The sequence below is a fragment of the Octopus bimaculoides genome, chromosome 11, assembly GCF_001194135.2.
Source record: "Octopus bimaculoides isolate UCB-OBI-ISO-001 chromosome 11, ASM119413v2, whole genome shotgun sequence".
NCBI lineage: Eukaryota > Metazoa > Mollusca > Cephalopoda > Octopoda > Octopodidae > Octopus > Octopus bimaculoides.
Window position 1 is genome coordinate 76,638,871 of NC_068991.1, and position 5,558 is coordinate 76,644,428.

A 5,558-nucleotide genomic window follows, 5' to 3' on the forward strand; every position below is an offset into this window, starting at 1 on the left:
ATTCATGCACACACATACATATCTATATGTATGTATGCATGTATGTATGTATGTATGTATGTACGCATAATGTGTGGATATATGTGTGTGAATAATGTGTTCATGTGTGTATGTGTGTATAGGTAGCTATATAGATAGATAAATAGATAGATAGATAGGTAGATAGATAGATAGGTAGATAGATAGATAGATAGATAGATAGATAGATAGATAGATAGATAGATAGATAGGTAGATAGATAGATAGATAGATAGATAGATAGATAGAAAGATAGATAGATAGATAGATAGATAGATAGATAGATAGATAGATAGATAGATAGATAGATAGATGGGTGAAATTCTTTGTTAAATATCTCAATAATTTAAGTGTCTTGACTTATATTTTTAAATGTTGAAAAGAATACATCAATAACTGAGATGAAGCGGTTCTGATATCTGAATGAAGAAGTATATTTTGTGGCAAGCTTTTAGATGTTAATTTACTTAGAGTGATTGTGTCATAATGAAAAAAAAATGAAAGACAAAAACGAAAAAAAAAGATTAAAAAAGAACAGAAATGAATATCAATGAAGCAATCTTTACTTTTACACAAGTATTTACGTTGACTCTGTTTTGGTGTTTTTCGATTTGTATTCTTTTCTTTCTTTCCTTTGTTTCTTTTTTTTTTTTTTTTTTTTTTTTTTGGTTGCTGTTTTCGATTCCTCATTCGTATTGTATTGATTTATGATTTGAAATTTATTCATAAATCATCTCTTCAGCAAATGTTTATAGATAAGAGATTGAAGGAGAATTTGTTCTCTCTTTTACTAGTTTTCTCATAGGATTTTCAGAAACAATCCTATGAGAAGACATTCTGTCCGTTGTCATTGTCGTCATTTTAGGTGGGGAGTCGAACAAAATACTTAGCACTATTTTGTTCTGGCACTATTCCACTGAAGCCAACTTTGCTTTCCCTCCCCCAGGAGTCGACAAAACAAAATATCAATGGAATACTTGGATCGACCTAACTGACTAACCATATAACCTCAAATCTGATGGCCTTCAGCCACAATCAGAATCTATTATTATTATTATTATTATTATTATTATTATTATTATTATTATTATTATTATTATTATCATCATCATCATTATTGTTATTATCATTATTATTACGTGATGAAAACTAACAGCTTATTTTGCTTGGTATGATGGAAAGGATCTGCTGTTCATAACCAGCTGACTAAGGTGACACTTGTTTACAGGTCATACTTCAAGAGCCCTGCGAAGAATTCTTGCAGTTCCACGCAATGCTGACTTTTTTAGGTGTTCTACCTTCACACTTGCACCGATATATTTCAGCCATGTTGGTAGTGAGTGCTGGTACTTCCAAGAGCGCCAGGTATTATTGGTATCACGTCTACTCTCCTCATTAACCACAAACTTCGTATTTCCTATTTCAAATCGTCATAGTTCTTTATTTTTCTTCTTTCACATTGATCTTGTTGTTACCGGGGCATGCCATGTCCATTATCATACATGTTCTTTCTTTTTTATTCACCACAACAATGTCCGGTTTCTGATGACAGGTTAGGTGATTGCATTGAATCATTGCATTGACAGTCGCATTCCCATTAAAACTGTCTAATTTAAAAACTATCGTTAACAAGGCAGCTGGCAGAATCATTTAAGCGTCGGTTAACATGCTTAGCATCATTTGTTCCGGTTCATTATATTCTGAGTACATATCTCACCGAATCAAGTTTGTCTTTCACTTTTTCGGGGGGTCAATAAAATAAAATTCCAGTCAAGAACAAGAGCTGAACTAATCGACCTAATCGTTTAATCCAAAAAAAAGATCTTGATAGCTTTGTACCAAAATTTGAAAGAATTATTATGAACAACGCGGCGAGCTGGCAGAATCGTTATCAAGCCGGGTAAAATGATCGTTGGCATTTCGTCCGGCTTTACGGTCTGAGTTCAAATACTGCCTCGGTCGACTTTGTCTTTCACTCTTGATGTAATGAGTAACAGCTGTGAGTTGGTGTCGATGTAATCAAGTAGCACCACCAACCCCACTCAAAAAAAGTTTCAGACCTTATGCCTATAGCAGAAAAAAATTCTTTTCTACTCTAGGAACAAGGCACGAAATTTTGAGTGAGGGGTCCAGTTCATTAAATCGACCTCAGTATGCAACTAGTACTTAATTTATCGATCCCGAAAGGATGAAAGGCAAAGTCGACCTCCGCGGAATTTGAACTCAGAACGTAATGGCAGACAAAATACCACTAATCATTTCGCCCAGCAGGTTAACGTTTCTGCCAGCTCGCCGCCTTAATAAAGCAGAAAAAGAATCTTAATTCTATGAAGGCACCGAATTGGTAGAATCGTTAGAGCATCGAGAGACAAAAAAATGCCTAGAGGTATTTCTTCCGATTCTTTATGTTCTGAGTTCAAATTACACCGAAGTAAACTTTATCTTTCATCCTTTCGAGGTGAAGAAAATCAAATCACAATTGAGAGCTGGATTCGATGTCTTTGACTTGCCCCTCCCCGCGGATTTTCTGGTCTTGTGTCAAAAATTAGAATTATCAATTTTTATCATCCCCAATATCATCATTTATTATCATTAGAAACAACACCTTCAACGTTGTAACGATTTTGTTTTTGTTATTAGAAATTAATTAATATCGCTACAATCTATATTTTGTCTGTTTGTCTATTAATAGTTTCCAATGTATTTATTAAGCTTGTTACTCTTTCTTCAAATGTGGTCGTTGTGCTTTTGTTTAGGGCTTTTTTTCTTTTTTGCTCGGTTTTTGGTTTATTGGAAACACTTGGTGATGACGACGACGACGACGATAATGATGAGGATGAAGACGACGATGACGGTGGTGGTGGTGATGTTGTTAATGGTGGTGGTGGCAGTGATGATGTGGATGGTTTTGGTGGGACTGTTTCTTTTACTGGTGCTGGTGGTGATGGAGATGACGGAGTACGATAAGCATAATTAATAATGATGATGAATATATTATGTACTTTCAGTTTCAGAATATAATTATCTAATATCTCTTTGGAAGGGAGATTAATTCTATTTCATTGTATTGAAGATGACAAACATTGCGTTTGTCATAATTGTTCTTCCCTTTTATATTTCGTACTTGACAGGAAAACATTTGTTTATTATTTCTATTATGTCTCTCTACTTCTCTTGCACACACACATTTTTTTTTATCTCCCTGTTTTGCTTTCGTAATTTCACCCCGGCTCTCCTTTCCTGTATATAAAGAGAGAGGAGAACGGAAAAGAAAAGAAGAGGATACAAGGCAATATGATAGAGTTAAAATGTGTGAGTGCTTGGGCACACATTGCAGAAATGCTCCGAAGTGAATTCAACACCTTAACTATGGATTTGTATACATATACTATGCTGGTAATCTTCTATCTTCATCAGCCATTTTATACACAAATTCGGGAGTGAATTAATCTTCTATTTTTTAAGAATTTAACTAAAAACTTGCCACGAGAATCCTCATTGGATTCAAACGCTTGTTAGCACCATCTTTTCAGGAAACCTAAGGAAGAAATGTTATGATTAATCACTAGAAATTCTAATAACCTACATATAACCACACAGATATTGGGCAGAAGTATTAGTAAAAGAATGCCTAGGAATTTTCACCAACAAAGTAACATTTAATTATGCTACGTATTAGCAGGATGCGACGCAGAAAAGAAGCTGTTCCAAATAATAAAATACATACAAAAATATAACAGAGACAATCATAAATAGAAAAATAAATTCTTTCAATTGCATTCTTAGTATGAACGCAGTATCCAATATCGAGAGAAACTTCCATAAATTTCTAAGCAAACACTTCGTCACCAATCACTAACACCCCAAGGTATTTCAATAAGGGCAATGTAAAAATTAGTTATAGTTGCACCGAAAATATCATAACTTTTGTAGCTAGTAGTAGCAAAAACTATCACAAACATATGGATTAATGAAAAGCTTCCACTTGTATCCATCTCCAGCAATTTTATTCATATGCACACACACACACACTGTGCTGATAAAAAAAGTATTTTTTCATTAGACTAAATCTATAATTTTATTCATCTACCTGTTCGTTCACACTACACGCTTTTAGAGAGGAGGAAAGAAGAAGATAGGGTGTGATAGAGAGGAAGAGGGAATGTGATAGTGAGTGAGAGAGCAGATAGCCAGCCGATTCATTATGCTGTTACTTATGTGGTTAGTGGAAGTGGGAGGTGAAGAGAGAGAAAACTGTTAAAGGCGTGAAGAAGGGATTTGCATGATTAAAATGTTTGTTCAAGAGGTAGAGAGAAAGAGAGAAAAAGAGAAATATAAAGTGCTTAGCAGAGGGAAATTTTAAAATCATAAGTTATATTATTGTGACTGGAAGTTAAATAACTTAGCAAAATAAAAATGCAAATCATCCTATCTTTCTTAAATAGCTTATCTTAATCTTTTTCCTTCTGTGGAATTTCCACGGGTCCCACTAGTAAATATTGATTCTTGTACGTCTCAATAGATACATACACATATATGTAAGTATGTATGTATGCATACAAATATTCGTCATCATTATTATTATTATTTTGTCTATCATGAAAGACTCTCGGATAGTTCTTAATTACCGGTTATTCTTTACTTGAAAGCAGGTAATAACAAATCACCAAAGCTTTCAAGTAGTGCCTTCTTCTCCTCTGACTCAAAGAGACAGTACTCTCCTTAGAATGCGAGCTGTACCCAACAATGCTGTCTTCCGGATCACCTAGAACCTGACAGCAGCTCCAATATTCTTAATACGTTTTTCAAGGCCCTTGGAAGCTGCTCCTAATGCTCCAATTATCACTGGTATCACCATTACTTTCCTCATGCCCCATAACTTTCCTATCTCGTCCCGCAGTGGCTGGTATTTCTCACTCTTTTCTGTTTCCTTACATTTCACCCTCGAATCGCCTGGTATTGCAACATCTATTATCTTTACTCCTTTTTCATCTTTATGGATGAGCACAATATCTGGTCGTCTCGCCTCTATGACTTGGTCGCATTGCAGGTTAAAATCTCAGAGTATTTTGTAATGATCGTTTTCCATTACGCCCTTCAGCTTGTGTTCATACCATTGCTCAGCTCGCTCGCAGTTTGCTTCACTGCACAACAGCCAATGGATATATCTGGCCACATTGTCGTGTCTCCTTTTGCATTCGTGTTATTATTATTATTGTTATTATTATTATTATTATTATTATTATTATTATTATTATTTAATTTTTATTATTATTAATTTGCTCTGGTTCGTTTTTATTCCGGGTATAATTTGTGCGGGTAGCGAATTACCACCTGCAACCTCAGTTATCCACAAGCTTTCAGTAGTCTTTCAAGTGCTTAAAATCCTCCTCGTTGTGGTCATGGTGGTCGTGGTGGTGGTCGTGGTGGTGGTCATGGTGGTGGTGGTGGTGGTCGTCGTCGTCGTTGTCGTCTTGGTATTGTTGTTGCTGTTATTAAGAAATACAGAACACGTAATTGGTATCTTTAAGCTTTATACG